At 42.6% G+C, this 16735-nt stretch overlaps 1 protein-coding gene across 6 annotated transcripts in view; it reads left to right on the forward strand.

Annotated features, from left to right (window-relative positions):
- WASF1 (WASP family member 1) overlaps positions 1 to 16735 on the forward strand; it is a 193065-nt gene that overhangs the window by 97399 nt on the left and 78931 nt on the right. The window contains exon 2 of one of the 6 annotated variants that reach the window (XM_054024386.1): positions 10006 to 10056. The exons of 3 other annotated variants lie outside the window; for them this stretch is intronic. The gene's annotated coding sequence lies outside the window, so the exon portion shown is untranslated. Of the gene's footprint in view, positions 1 to 10005; positions 10057 to 10349; positions 10386 to 10772; positions 10872 to 16735 lie in introns of those variants that run through there. 2 more of the 6 variants (XM_054024389.1, XM_054024388.1) reach the window with 2 other exon arrangements.

Here is a 16735-nt window from a genome sequence, read left to right on the forward strand (position 1 = left end):
ACAATTTTAGCAGTACAAAGCTGTTTGCTGATAACCCCTAAACCTCAACCAGCAACTATGGTGGAATGTTCTTTTGGTTCATCTAATTTTTGCAAGTTTTAGTCACAGAAATACAATTTAGAAGATTGCCTTGTCTTTATTGAATAAGTGCTCCTACTGAGCTGTGTGAGATCTTGATGGATATATAAGCGATGGTCACATAAACACCACCCTATACCGGAAACCCACTGACCTCTATACTTACCTTCATGCCTCTAGCTTCCATCCAGGACACACCACACGATCCATTGTCTACAGCCAAGCTCTAAGATACAATTGCATTTGCTCCAATCCCTCAGACAGAGATAAACACCTACAAGATCTCTATCAAGCATTCTTAAAACTACAATACCCACCTCCTGAAGTGAAAAAACAGATTGACAGAGCCAGAAGAGTACTCAGAAGCCACCTACTACAGGACAGGCCCAACAAAGAAAATAACAGAATGCCACTAGCCGTCACCTTCAGCCCCCAACTAAAACCTCTGTAGCGCATCATCAAAGATCTACAACCTATCCTGAAAGATGATCCCTCACTCTCACAGATCTTGGAGACAGACCTGTCCTCGCTTACAGACAGCCTCCCAACCTGAAGCAAATACTCACCAGTAACTGCACACCATACAACATAAACACTAACCCAGGAACCTATCCTTGCAACAAAACTCGATGCCAGCTCTGTCCACATATCTATTCAAGTGACACCATCATAGGACCTAACCACATCAGCCACACCATCAGGGGCTCGTTCACCTGCACATCTACCAACGTGATATATGCCATCATGTGCCAGCAATGCCCCTCTGCCATGTACATTGGCCAAACCGTACAGTCTCTACGCAAAAGAATAAATGGACACATATCTGACACCAGGAATCATAACATTCAAAAACCAGTGGAAGAACACTTCAACCTCTCTAAACACTCAGTGACAGACTTGAAGGTGACAATTTTGCAACAAAAAAAACTTCAAAAACAGACTCCAAAGAGAGACTGCTGAACTTGAATTAATATGCAAATTAGATACAATTAACTTAGGTTTAAACAGAGACTGGGAATGGTTGGGCCATTACACTAATTGAATCTATTTCCCCATGTTAAGTTCTCCTCACACCTTCTATGGGTCATCTCGATTATCACTTCAAAGATTTTTTTTCTTCTGCTGCTGCTAGCTCATCTCAATTGACTGGCCTCTTACAATTGGTATGCGTACTTCCACCTTTTCATGTTCTCTGTATGTATAAATATCTTCTGTCTGTGTGTTCCATTCTATGCATCCGAAGAAGTGAGCTGTAGCCCACGAAAGCTTATGCTGAAATAAATTTGTTAGTCTCTAAGGTGCCACAAGTACTCCTGTTCTTCTTGCCACTATTGCATCCCCTCACACCTTCATGAGACATTAGAATACGGCTTCTGTGTGCACTGAGAAAATAAAAACTTCCCATAATGGCTTTGCTTGTCTCCCTGCCATGAAGTAATTGAATTGCCCCACCTCTATCAGACAGTGGGTGGTATCATATTACTATTCATGTTGGCATTGAAACTTCTTTTTTTAAACTGAGCACGTCAGTAAGCCAAAGGTTGTCGGTTTTAATTACCTTAAACTGTGTAAAAATAACCATTAAAAAACTAGATATTTCTTTCCCCACCCCCACCAAAATACTAGAGGCAGAATAAACCAGCCTTTTTGAAGAGATAGAATGATAGACTCCCCTTCTCTCTCCCCCGGTCTGGTGCTGGTCCGTTAAGCAACTGCTCAGACAGACTGAAATCTCTCTCTCTCTTAAATTTTAAATTATTATTTCTATTATTTACATTGTTGTAGCACCCAGAGGTCAAAATCAGGATTGGGGCTCTATTTGGTCTCCATGCTGTGTGCACTCCCATTCTAAAGTCCCCCATTATCCTCTCATGGCTGGGGCTCTGGATGTGTTCCCATGCTCTACTATTTCGCACTCCCCTATACCAGGGTCCCCCATTCTTTCACCATGCCAGAGGCTCTGTGTGTTCCTCCCTCCCCTATAACAGGGTCACTCAATCTCCCCCCGTACCTGGGGTTGTGTGTAGACCCCCATGTTAATGGGAGCCGTCAACCAGTCTATAGACAACTGCAGAGGTACTTGTAGCTGTGGCTATGCTAACAGAATGGCAGGGGTTCCATGTGTCCCTCATTTTTCCCCTTTCAGTTTTCTGATTTTCCACAAAATCAATACAGTTTTGGCCATTGATGCCTAGAACTTTCCCTAAACTTTTGGAATTGATCAGATGTCATTCAAAAAGTTATTACATTACATACAGACAGACAAACAGAGAAATGCTGTCATGTTGAGTGTAATACCCTTACAAACTTAGCCAATTATCTTGGTCAATTATCTAGTCGGACCTGCATAATATCATTATAAATGTTCACTCAGTAATTTCTGCATCAAGACCATAGTTCGGGTGAGGTATACTGCTCAGGGTCAGACTGAGTGAGGCTAGGCTTCTGAAGAGTTGCAGTGGTAGGAGAAGGGCAAGATGAAGGGGAACGCAACAATTCCATAGCAAAACAATAAAGGGGGTGGGGAGAATCCAGATTCCAAGGGTCAGAGTTGAGTGAATGTTAATGTTGGAAAGCTTTAAATTAATGGCTTCTCTCAGCTGCTGCTGTTGCTGCTGCTCTCAATGTTGAGGAGACAAGGAATGTCACTTGGGCTTGGAGGTCCTTTTAGGTCTAGTGGATGGACTGACTTAACTCCAGAACACTCAGCTGTGGTGCTGGCTGCCTGAGTGAGAGTACTCTTAGTTGTAAGCACAATGAGCTTGATCCAGTACCCACTGAAGTACTTGAAAAAGCTTCCATTGGCTTCCATGGAAATTTAACTAGGGCACTTATGCTTGTTAATTTTTTGCAGGATTGGACCTTCTGTTGTCAGGGCCTGTAACTCTGCCCCATTTAGGCAAATGTTTACTTAGTAGCAGAAAACCCATTATATTTTAAAGTGCTTTTGTTTTCAGCACACTTCTTGTAGCAACCTTCCCTCTCTCTTTTTTATCCAGAGGAATTTCAGAGAAGTGTACAGTGGAAAATTGGCCTAGGATCCCATGGAGACAAGCTTTCTCATAAAATTTTAAGCACTCCATTTTGTCTCCGTTTGAAATACTATCAGAATGGTGATTTTTGTGGTATTTTGGTAGCTTCTGGTTGAAATCAGCAAGTACAAGAATGTAAAAACGTTGGGCATGATTCTGACATTCCTGTTGAACAGCCATTTTAGGCTTTGCTTATTTGAGACTGCTCACATAAGTAAGAGCTACTCACTGGTTGTGACAAAATCAGGCTCTTACACAAATTCATTAGTTAAGATTTTGAACCTAAAGAAAAATACAGGTTCACTTCAAGAAATATGTGAGGTTGATTATTTTATCTGCAACATTTTGCCCATCCCTAATATGGATATTTCTCAAATGTATTTTTAGACACTGAGACTAAATGATGGTTAGAAATAATTTTAGTATTTAAACCTAAGAAAAATTAGGAGAATTATATCTTGTAGATACTTAAGTTCGTATAATGCACATCTCTTAATAATTTCATATCTGGAAGATGAACTATTTTTACAATGTGTTTTTACTTAGACCTGGTAAATTGAAGGCTCCAGAGGATTGTAAAAAGCTAGAAATTATGTACCATTAATTTTAAGAGGTAAAAAAAGCTTTTACATAAAAAACACTGCAACCTACATAAATTAACAGAGAATGGCATCGCTTTGTTAGAGATCAAAAAAGAACATTTTATTTATCTTTATCAGACTGTGCTAATAGAGATACAAATGTTAGTGCCACATTGCTTATTTCAATTGGTTTATGCCTGAAAAGTAATGATATAAATAGTTTCTTCAGCTTCTTTTAAAGAAACGTCCATTCTAATGAACCTACGTAACATGAAACTACAGTGTAAATTACCTGCTAAAAACTATGGGCACAGACCCACAAACTCACTCCTGTAAGGAGTCCTATTAACTTAAAGGTGACTATTCACAGGGACAAAGATTTGTGTTTGTGTGTCCCTAAGAGCCTGATTCTGGAGAGTTATAGACAAATTAGAAACATAGGCAGAAAATAGCAAAATGAGAGATGACTTGCAAAACTGCAAAATAGTATGATTGGGAGGGGGAAAAAAATCTGGAAGGGACAGGAGAAACCTATGTTGGGCCATGATTCAGCAAGGTGTCTAATGTAGCACGTGTCTAATATTAACCATAAGTAGTCCCCTTCAAGGTAAAGTTAGGCATGTGTTTTAAAACCTTGCTGAATCAGTACCTAAGTGCTGCAGTGCACCTACAATATGGAGTGAACAGCAAGTTAGACATAAGTTTGGAATTTGTAATAGATTTAGGGCTTCAGATGCACAGGCATCATGTCACAAAGCAAGGCCACCCACCAAGGCATCGTCATTCCCCCCGGTCCACCAGGGGCAGCATGGCCCTAGGGCCTATCCCTCTGACAGCTATCGAACCCCTGGGGGTTCCCCACCCATCGCAGGGGCAAAGTTCGGTCTCAGGGGCATCTGAAAGATGGTCAGTGACAGTCTCCTGCCCACCTCCTGACTTGGACATGGAGTCAGAGCAGGCTCCCCAGGGCCAGCCAACCTTGGCCAAGGCTTCCCTAGCAGAAGTGGCAGAGTTGGCAGACCCACCTGTACCTGCCTCCTCCTCATCTTTGCCCAATGAGTCGATAGCGGGACCCTCTCACTCGGTTCCCCAGGATGATGCAAGGGCCCACCAAGAGCTTTTAAAGAGGTTTGCCTCAAACCTGAAGCTGGAAGCTGAGGAACTGGCGGAACCCGCAGACTCTCTGTTCGATGTGCTAAATGCAGCAGCTCCCTTCCAGGTGGCATTGCCAGTGCACAAGGGAGTGGTGAAAATTACTAAGGCCCTGTGGCAGACACTCTTCTCCTTGCCCCCATCTCCAAGAGGGTGGAAAGAAAATACTATGTCCCTGCTAAGGGGTATGGGTATCTTTATATCCACCCTGCCCCAAGCTTACTGGTTGTGTTGGCAGCCAGTGAGTGTGATAGACAGGGCCAACGCCTAAGAACAAGGAGGCAAAGAGGCTCAATCTCTTTGGTAAAAAAAATTATTCTACGTCCAGCCTCCAGATCAGAGTGGCCAACCATCGGGCCTCACTTGGCCATTATGATTTTAATATTTGGCAGTCGATGGCCAAGTTTACAGATTCACTGCCAGAGGAGCCCAGAAAGGATTTCCTGGCTATCCTCACTGCCCACCAAGCATCCTCAAATGCGGCAGACTCTGCGGCCCGGACCATGGCTTTGGCTATTTCTATGAGGTGGGCATCCTGGTTGCAGTCATCGGGCCTATTGATGGAGGTTCAACAATCCATCCAGGACCTCCCATTCGATGGCCTAGCACAGTTTTCAGAACAAACAATAAATTACATGGCCTGAAAGACTCTAGGGCTACCTTGCGCTCCCTGGGCCTTTACACACCGGGGCCGGCAAATAAGCAGTTTAAGCCACAACGGCCCCACAGGTTTGGGACCCAACCTCAGTCAGAATGCTTCCACAAGAAGGGCAAGGGCTATAAGCACTGGCAAGGCCATCAGCCGTCACCCTCAACTCTCTCGAGCTTCACCCATAACCAACCAGGTAACAAGCAGGCATTTTGAGGGTGCGCTTGAGGGCGATCTTCCAGCCTGTGTCTTGGATCCTGCTCCTCTGTTATTTTCCAACTATTTGTCCCCCTTCCTGCCTGCCTGGGCCTCTATAACATTGGACCAGTGGGTCCTCAGCACGGTAGCAGGGGGCTATACCCTCCAGTTTATTTCTATCCCCCCTTCGCACCCTCTCTCCCAATCCCTCCTCAGGGACCCTTCTCACAAGCATCTGCTCGCTCAGGAGGTGCATGACTTCTGTGGGTGTGAGCCGTGGAGGAAGTCTCTCTGCACTTGAGGGGGAAAGGGTTTTACTCCTGCTATTTTTGATCCCAAAAGCCAAGGGCGGGGGGTCTACGCCCCATCCTCAACCTGCAGAGCCTCAACAAGTATCTCAAGAAGTAGAAGTTCCGCATGGTCTCCTTAGCCTCCATCATTCCGTCCCTGGATCTGGGAGGGTTATGCCACCCTCGATCTGAAAGATGCTTATTTTCATATATCAATATTTCATAGACACAGACGGTTCCTACGTTTCGTAGTTGGGACCACCTACTACCAATTTGAAGTGCTCCCTTTTGGCCTAGCAACGACGCCAGGGGTGTTCACGAAATGCATGTTGGTGGTGGCAGCCTACCTCAGACGTCGTGGTATCCAGATTTACCTGTACCTCGACGACTGGCTCATCAAGGGCTGCTCTGGGGTCCAGGTCTAGTGCAGTGTCGAGATGTTGGAAGCCACTTGTCAAGCTCTGGGCCTGTTGATAAACGAACAAAAATCAACATTGATCCCGGTCCAATGGATAGACTTTATCGGAGCAGTGCTCGACTCTATCCAAGCCAGAGCATTCCTGCCAGAGGCTAGGTTCAGGGCAATGTCAGATCTGATTGCCAGCATCACTGCCCATCTGCTAACCACGGCCCGGGTCTGTCTCAGGCTATTGGGGCACATGGCTCCATGCACGTACGTTTTCCGACATATGAGACTCAGGCTGCATCCCCTCCAGATGTGGCTGGCATCGGTCTACTCTCCGGCCAGACATCACCTAGACAAGCTTATCATGATCCCACCACAGGTACTTATCTCTCTGCAGTGGTGGTCCGACCCCATCCTAGTGTTAGAAGGTCTGCCATTCATGAGCCTGCAACCCACAGTCTCCCTGATTTCGGATGTGTCCAACCTCTGTTGGGAGCGCATCTTGGTACACTGCGGACTCAAGGGTTATGGTCTCAAAAGGAACTCGCATTGCATATAAATGTCAGGGAGCTCTGGACCATCCGTCTGGCTTGTGGTGTCTTCCTTCCCCAACTGTCCGGCCAGGTGGTGCAGGTGTTGGCAGACAACATGGCCTCCATGTTCTATGTCAACAGGCAGAAGGGAGCTCGATTATCGGCTCTGTGCCAGGAGGCCCTCCATTTGTGGGACATTTGCATCCAGTATGCAATCCACCTGAAAGCCTTGCACCTCTCCAGCATCTGGAACACGCTAGCTGATCGCCTCAGCGAGTTCTTCTTCTCTCACCATGAGTGGTCCCTTCACTTGGAGGTTGTCAGAATGCTTTTCCAGAAGTGGGAAGCTCCCTGAGTGGACCTGTTCGCCACCAGACAGAACAGAAACTGTCATCAGTTTTGTTCTCTCCAAGGCCTCGGCCGAAGCTCACTATCCAATGCCTTTCTCCTGTCTTGGCCAGGGGACCTGATGTATGCCTTCCCACCAATTCTGCTCATCAGCAAAGTCCTCTCAGAAATCAAGAGGGGTAAGGCACGGGTCATTATGATCGCCCAAGCATGGCCTCGCCAGCATTGGTGCAGCATGCTCATGGACCTGGCTGTTGCACCCCGGTGGCCACTTCCCAGCCGTCCGGACCTACTTTTGCAGGATCACGGTCGACTTCTGCATCTGAACCTCGCCTCTCTCCACCTCACAGCTTGGATGCTGCGTGGCTGAATCCAGAGGAACAAGCCTGCTCTAGTCAGGTATGGCAGGTTCTCTTGGAGAGCAGAAAGCCCTCCACCAGAGCAACTTACCTGGCAAAGTGGAAGTGTTTCTCCTGCTGGGCGTCAGAGCGGAATATCTCCCCTACCCAGTCATCTCTGCAGTCCATCCTTGATTACCTGCTTTCACTTAAAGCACCAAGTTCTCGCCTTCTCTTCGATCAAGGTGCATCTGGCTCCCATATCAGCCTTGCATCCAGGGTAGATCGGTGTTCTCACATGAGATGTCGATCAGGTTCCTGAAAGGCCTTGAAAGACACTTTCCACCGGTCTGGGACCCGGTTCCCCAATGGGACCTCAGTCTGGTCCTCTCCAGGCTCATGGATCCACCCTTTAAGCCTATGGCTTCTTGTTCCCTTTCCCACTTGTCGTGGAAGGTTGCATTCCTTGTAGCTATTACCTCAGCTAGATGTGTCTCCAAAATTAAAGTCCTCACTTTGGAGCCCCCGGAACATGGTATTTTACAAGACATGGTCCAGCTGCGGCCCCATCTGGCTTTCCTGCCAAAGGTGGTGTTGCACTTTCATGTCAACCAGGATATCTTCCTCCCAGTGTTCTGTCCAAAGGCTCACACGACCAATGAGGAGAGGCGGCTGCGCATTCTAGATGTCAGGGATGCCCTGGCTTTCTACCTGGAGTGCACCAAGCCCTTCTGCAGATCGACCCAGCTCTTTATCACGATAGCTGACAGAATGAAGGACCTTCTGGTGTCCTCTCAGAGAATTTCGAATTGGATCACCATCTGCATCCATACTTGTTACTAGTTGGCGCAGGCTGTGCCTCCACCAATAGTGAAGGCTCACTCGACTAGGGCTCAGGTATCTTCGGCTGCCTTCCTGGCGCATGGCCCTATCCAGGACATCTGCAGGGCGACGTGGTCTTCGGTACACACATTCACGACCCATTAAGCCATCACCCAGCAAGCGGGAGATGATGCTGGATTTGGCAGAGCTGTGTTGCAATCGACACGTCCATGAACTCCTACCTGCCTCCAATGGTACTGCTTGGGAGTCACCTACAATGAAATGGATATGAGCAAGCACTTGAAGAAGAAAAGATGGTAACCTTTCATAACTGCTGTTCTTCGAGATGTGTTGCTCATGTCCATTCCGTGACCCGTCATCCTTCCCCTCTGTCGGAGTTCCGGCAACAAAGAACTAAGAGAGGGGGAAGCAGCGCATATGCGTGCCACTCCAAAGGGTGCCAGAGCGGGTCCCCTCTGGAGACCACTGAGGGAAAAACTTCTGACACCAGTGCATGTGGCGAGCACACACCTACAATGGAAGGGACATAAGCAATGCATCTCGAAGAACAGTTACAAGGTAAGTATTTTCAGAGCTTTTAATAACATCTCTGCTTGAAAGTAAACAACCTTTTCTGTCAATTTAAATAACTTTTTTCCCAACAGAACACTGTTCAAACAGGCACTTTAAATAACGCTAAAATGTGAGTCACCATTATAGAGAAAAAAGGCTTCAGTAGACAAGGCAGCATGTTATTTATGGATATTGGCAGGCTTGTGCAACAAGCCTGCCTTCTGAGGAATTTTATTGTTTGTAAGGGAAGAAATCCATATAGAAAGGAGCTCAGCTAGTGATAATGAGCTGATCATTACTGCCTATCTGACTCAATATGTGACATATCTTAACTCTTCTTTAAAGCTGAAAAAAAGTTAGCAGTAATCATCAAATTAAAATCCTGTAAATATTTAGCAAATTCAAAGTGTTTGTTTGGGACCTTAGTATAAAACTTACTTTGGAAAGCTAAAAAGGCTGTTATTTAGAATTATGATTTATTTTAATATTGCAAAAAATGATTGATCACCTTTTTTCAAATGTCTAGTTAAGCTACGTCTTTTGTGTTTTGCATAAGAAACTTAAAACTATCCAGCCACAAAAAGCTTTAATAAAGTAATTTTATGACACTGTCTACTGTTTAGTCAAATATGTCTGAAGATATGGTTGTAATAATTAAAACAATTGTATGTCACTTGTGGATTAATATATAGCAACTGCATAATTAGCTCCCATGTTGTGTCAGGTTTCCTAGTCACAGACCTTTGTACGCTGGACCTCAGTTCTATTGTAGGTGTCTGACATTATTTATTATTTCATTAGCATCCAATTTCCTTCTTGGATTCAACAGTAAGGTCAGTGCAATGAGCTGCATAGACTGTGTGTCTTATTCCCCCCTCCCTCCTCTTCTCTCCACCCCCAGCATAGCCACTCATTTCCCTAATTTCTGGCATGACATAATTTAATATTTAGCAATTATGTCTTGGAACCAAAGGAATAATTATTTCTTAATCATTCTGCCCTTAGGGGGTTCCTTTCACGTTTCTGAGGAAAAAAGGAAGTCTTTGGTCACTGGGGGTGAGTGCTTCTGTGTTTTCTTTGTAAGATAGCTCTGTTGTTAAGGCAAGACACTGTGTGTTGAATTCTAATTCCTTTGTGCAAGAGCCAGCCCGTTTCAAAGCAATCCAATGACTGGAGGTGTTCGGTATGATTAATAGTGCTACAGTTCTGTGATTGACTAGGTTGACTGTGCTTTCTGTGTGTGTAGAATTCTAAAAGTTGATACACCGTTGATGAGTAACAGTGAAGTTTAATGCTGTAGCGGAGGTGAGAACTGAATATCTTCTCTATGCCAACCAGGTTTTGTCTGGGGTTACATTACATTTCTTAGCTGCTGTGAAGTTCAGGTACTTTTTCTTTAAATATTTATTGTTACTGCAGCACGGTACCCATTTTAGAGCAGGTTTGTGTCTCTGTGATAATTTTTTTAGAATCAAGTTGTAAAATTGGTGTGTGCATTTGAAAGATAGCTATCTTCAAGTGCTAGATGAATATCTATGGAATTTAACTATTGTGTGTTTTAATTCGTATAATTTAATTCTTTAATAAGGTTATCATATAATTTCATCAATGATAATATATTATGATTGATTTGATAAAACCTCAGAAGTTATGCTTTATTTCTGGCTTTAGAGATGTTGGATTTAAATTAACACTGGATTAGATATCTATCTCTGTCAAGATTACAAAGAGCTTTTGTTGTGATCCATCCTAGGGCTTTTGTGTGATATACTGTATGCAGAAGCTGTTAACAGAAAGAACAGATTAATGCTGTGAGGAAAAAATATCATCAGATGAACACTAGGTCTTAAAAAGCAATTTCAAATGGCATAGTAAGTTATATATCATTACTACATTTTTAGCCTCTTGGGGGTGGAGAAGAACTTGTAATTAAAAATTAATTTATTAATTCTTGGCTGTGCTTAAATTAGAACCCAGGGTACTTCCAAAATGTTTTGAAATCAAATTATTTGAATGGGCTCTCTAGAAGAAAAATAATGAGCCCTGGATAATCTGAAGAATTTTTAATAGTTTTACCAGAAAACTCTGCAACTGTCCTCTTTTGAAGTCTATGTATGTATGTTATGTGTAGTAATTTTAAGTGAGATATCTAATACAAAGATATACCGTAGTTATATAGAAATATAATACAGATAAAATTGTGCATGTATTATCTTTTTAAAATTATGCTACATATTCAGAAGCTTCAGTAGAAGAATGAATACAAGGTGCCATCAGATTCTTCTTGGTTAAGACCATAACAATAAAACTGGGTATATATGTGCAATATATCTCTAGATATGTGACTTATATATTTGTGTTAATGTATGCATGGCATATTATGAATTTAATTATTCTTTCATTCTTGCCACAGTAATAGATAATTAGATCTTGTGCCCATTTTTGGAAGCCATCCCTTTTGTTTGTAATAAACTATTAGGGGGAAGGTCTTTTATGTGTTTCTACTATAGTTTAGTGTTATATCTTCAATATCTGAAAAAAAAGTTGTTTTACCATTTTCTGCCTTTAATATTTTCGTTTGGCTTGAAGCTTTATAATGATATTGGATAATCTAGTCTCTAACCTTTTCATCATCTTGTACACTTAATGTATCATGGGCCAGCGAAGAAATTCCTTCAGCAAATATGAAACGGAGAGAAGTTCATATTAAAAAATCTAGAAGCATTATTATAACAAAATATGAAATATCAGTTAAATAGTGCAATGTAACATTTGCTATTCTTTAATTCTGTTTTGAGTATCCTGTTATTTGAATGTATTTTAGTTACTTTGGTTTAAATCAAGAATTCTGTTTGTTGTAACTTTGGTGTGTGTTACCTTTAGGAAAGTATTTTTACATACTATTTTACTGAAAAATAGCTAAATACATATTTTTAATTTCAAAATTTGCTTAAAATATTTAATTGAAAGGAAATGAATTTTAAAAATTGAAGTGTTACTCTCTATTGATGTCTGGTATTTAACACAACATGTAACTTATTGAAAAAACAGGGAGGGGTGGTCATGTGTGATGCTGATGCGGGGGTTGGGGGAGATGTCAAAGGGCCAGATATGCTACAGGCTGGCGGAGGAGGGATCAATCTAAGTTACGCAACTTCAGCTATGTGAATAACGTGAGTTGACTGCTGTTGCTCCCCCGTCGACTCTGCCTGTGCCTCTCGCCGAGCTGGAGTACAGGAGTCGACGGGAGAATGCTCAGGGATCAATTTATCGCGTCTAGACTAGACACGATAAATCGATCCCCGCTGGATCGATCGCTGCCCGCTTGATCCGGCTGGTAGTGAAGACATACCCTTAGTGCTTTACTGTCTTCAGTAGTTCTGCTCCTGACGGTAATAAGTGCTTCACCCTGTGACAGGTCTTTGTAAGAATAGGCCCATAAACTAATTTATTTTCTTAGACAAAAATAAAGTACAGCTAATAACAAGCTAGACACCAAGTAAATCTATACATCTTTGTTAATTTAATATGGGTAAGTTTGTTGGGAGCTGATAGTTGGTTATTTTTGTTTCTAATACATTTTTTTAATGCAATCTTTAAAGTCACAAATAACAGTTTTACATTGTAGATAACATAAAAGGTGCAGACCAGAACTTGAATAAGATGATATGATTAAAAATAATTATTGCATAACAAATTGAAACTCATTTGCTGTCGGTTTAAGATACAGAAATCCAGAAATGAAGAGAGAAAAACCTCTTAAATTATGGATTTTTAAAAAAACTTAACCCTATTTAGACTTGCAAGTCAGAAAAGAATCTAAGAGAACAGCAACAAATAACATTCCCACTTAACAAAAGTGTGGATGTTGGCAAAATGTGGATGCTGTTTATCTCACCTAAAGCATTTGCAGGTGTTGTTAACAAAAAATTAGAAGACTTTGTGCTGAATGCTCCATCCTAATAGCAAGGGTAAGAAGGACATTCAGCACATATCTCAGCATTTACTGTTTACAGAGGGCCAGTGCAAAGTCCTTCATCTTGCAGAATTCTTCACACTGTAAAAGCCCATCCCCATCGTAGTCCTGAGATGGGGTGTATAGGGGAAGTCAATGCAAAGTTGACCTTCCACATGTCCTGCCCACTGGAAGTTTGTGCTCAATAGGAGTTCCTAATAGGTCTGCACAGAAGGGAAAAGTTTAACTTGTACTTAAGGAGTAGCCCTTTCTTCCTGCCTGTGTAAGCACAAATCCAATGGTCTGGAAATCCCCACGTCCCCATAGGCGGCATGGTGGGGAAGCAGTTTCTATTCAAGCTTACACACTTGCATGCAGAGGAATTTAAAGTGTAAATCTCCTAGTAACACTAGTTGAAGTAATATGAAGTTATAGGACATGAGCCCAGTACTGGTTTGTTAGACACATAATTTTAACTTTTAAATGTAGTTAACACACTACTAAATTACACACATCCAATTTGAGTAGACTAGTATAATGCAGGTTTCTCCAAAGTGTAAATATTATATAACTTCAGGGATAGCTTGATACTAGGCACCATAATTAGGCGTTTACACACTTGCCTTCTTCTCTGAAATCTTGTTGCTACCACTGTGGAGCTGCTCTGGCAAGATATCAGAATTTGTCCCTAAATCTGAGGCTGTGATATCAACAATACACAATAAATCCATGGCTGCTAAGTTTCCTGTAATGTCATGAATGTTACTTCAGTACTTGTATAGTAGAATATTTTGAAAGTTAAGTTAATCACTAAAACTTGCAATTTTTGGTGAAACTTTATTATCCATGGTTCAGTAAAAGAAATATAGTCTTTTGGGGTTTTTGGGGGTGAGGGGAGTAGATTCCTAAAACTTCCACCACCACCCCTCTCCCCCGCTACCCCCCCGCCCCTGCTTTCATAAAAGAGACTTTGAGTTTCATATGCTAGCAACTTCCAGAGTATCCCAAAATGCATTATAAAGCAATGAGTTGGGTACTGGTAGTGCGTAACTGTGTAGGCAGACACAATGACTGTTATGTACTCTATTGCTGGTTTTTTTTAAATCTATATAATAAATTTGACTGTCATAAACTTGGAAATGTAACATTCTGCTAGCAGTCAGAGAATGCTTGATTGAAAATTGGGACTGTACAAGGCATTACTGGACTGTGTATTTTAAAACATAGGTAGCAAGAATCATGGCAATATTAAGGCACAAAAATATATTAAAGAAAATATAAGTCTGATTTAAATCCGTTAAAGCAAGAACATTCAGTGCTACTTTTTCAGCACACTGTGTAGGGATATAGATACATGACTTTCGTTAACATTAAGGAAATACTATCAAGATTGATAGTCCCCAAATGGAACTTAATCAGAAGTAACTTTTTAAAAGTCCTCTTGATCTGGAAGATTCTATGAGCTTTCCAAGAATAAGACTGAAATGTAGATTAAATACCAGTTAGTTTTGTGGGCAGCAAGTCAGCAGCAAAGGTGGAGCATTTGGGTTTTTTCTCAGTTATATGTACATTTGCATCCTTCCACTTTTCCTGTCTGACTGTCCCTGATAGGAAATGTGATCTATTTCCTGACAATTGGGGTTTACATTTGTCCCAAGATTGCAGCAGTTTAACATTTTCCCATACTCCTTACGCTTCTGAAATAATTCTGTAGGCTAGTTCTGCAAGGGAAAATAATGCCTATGCCTGTGCTCATGATAGGCAAGCCATTTGTCCGTTTTTAAGCTGGACAGTCCTGCTTTTTTAAAGTTTGTCCTCGGTCCGGTATAAGACGAAACAAAAAGTGGTTTTGTCCGGTTTCAGATAGTGAATGCCATTTTGAAGAGTGTGCCACCCTGCCCCCACCTGTGTGACATCGCACGTGTGATGTGCGCAAGGTCACATGGGGGGCAGGGCAGGGCACTCTTCAAAATGGTGTCCCCCATCTGTGTGAATATTTTGAAAGTTAAGTTAATCACTAAAACTTGTAATTTTTGGTAAAAAGTTGTATTTCTTTTGCTAAACAGCAGGTGTTGTGGGAGGGGGAGATTCCTAAACATTCCATACACACCCTGTTTTCATAGAAGAGACTTTGGGTTTCATATGTTGGCAACTCTCAGACTATCCAAAAGAGCTTTATAAAGCAATGAGTTGGGGTGCTCCCCAAAGTGTTCCTTCAGCATTAGGAGCAGAATGAAACTGACATAATCCTTGTCATTTTAACAGTATTGCTCCTACTGGAGAGGTAGTGCATGTACAGGGCAGAAGTGCCACAGGCAGGTTCCTCTGCAGCTGCCAGAGGCATTTGAAAAAGGTAAGAATGAGGAAGAAAAGTTAGCTGCTGAAGGCTTTTAGAGGACAGAGGATGCATCTGTGCCTGCATGTAACATAGTGGATTAAGTATCTCACTTTTCAAAGGTACACCTCTACCCCGATATAACGCTGTCCTCGGGAGCCAAAAAATCTTACCACTTTATAGGTGAACTTGCTTTGATCCACCAGAGTGCGCAGCCCCACCCCCTTGGAGCACTGCTTTACCCCGTTATATCCGAATTCGTGTTATATCGGATCGCATTATTTCAGGGTAGAGGTGTAGTTCATTCAGATGTCATTAAATTGGTTTTTAAAATGTGTTCTCTTTTTTCACCAGTGCCATTATACATTGAGGTAGGAATTAAACAAGGAAAAATCAGATCCAAAGCATTTTCACTGCTTAAAAAAATTGGTGACATCTGTCAGAATGTAATGACTATTGTAATGAAAGCATAGCACTTAAAGACTATTAACTCAATACATAAAGGATCACATTGTGACTAGCCTTTATGCAATATGAAGGTGGCAGAGGAGTTTTCAAGGAGCCTCCTTTCTCCAGGCATCCCATATAAGGGTCAGTCACAATCCCAGTCTCTGTATTTGAGGAAGCTCAGGGATTGCTCCCTTTGAGGATAAACACTACTACAAATGGGGTGGGGAGGAGGCAGAACCTGATCCCATTCCCTTTGCATACTGGCATTGGTGAGAGACCTGTCCACCAGGTCTCTATAAAGAGCATGGGATTAGGTCAGTTCCACATAATCCTCAGTGTAGACCTGTACCACCCCCTCACCCACAGGCTCAAAGGTGAGAGGTTTTGTGTGAGCTGACATAGAAAAGAAAACTCTTTGCCCCTTTAAGGATTGTACATACACCCTTCCCTTCCTCATGGGCCTTCTACCTCCTCATGGGCTTGATGAAGGGAGGGGAACCTGTTGACTTCTGCATACCCAAGGGGAGGGGCTTATAAAGTCTTCCGCCTGCCAGGAAGTAAAACACCTTTGGGGATCAGAGAAGGACTGGGTTTTGAGGCCTTGTTGTAGGCATTATGTCTAGTCATCTTTTTGCATCTGCAAAGGAATTTTTCCTTCTCTGCCAGATTGTTCTGGGCAGGGCAGGTTTTCTTGCCTTTCTCTCAGTTGCCTCAGCAGGTGAGCAGATTCGGCTGTAAAATTTCTTTTTGTTGCAATTTGGCAGGTGCCCAGTGCAGCTAATCATTCAGTAGGGGGTCTGGTACCCTCATAAAGTGGAACTGGGTGCAGATTGGGAGAAGGCATCTCTGAAAGGGGAATAGAGTCAGGACTCCTAATGACTGCTACAGCAGAGACAAAACCCTCCCTTAGCCCTTGTATTAGGGGAGGGCAATGGGGTCCCAGAAACAGTGCTGGGGCCAGGTTAATGGGGGGTAGGGGAGGCTGTGATAGCAGC

This window comes from Malaclemys terrapin, chromosome 3, assembly GCF_027887155.1.
Source record: "Malaclemys terrapin pileata isolate rMalTer1 chromosome 3, rMalTer1.hap1, whole genome shotgun sequence".
NCBI classification, from domain to species: domain Eukaryota; kingdom Metazoa; phylum Chordata; order Testudines; family Emydidae; genus Malaclemys; species Malaclemys terrapin.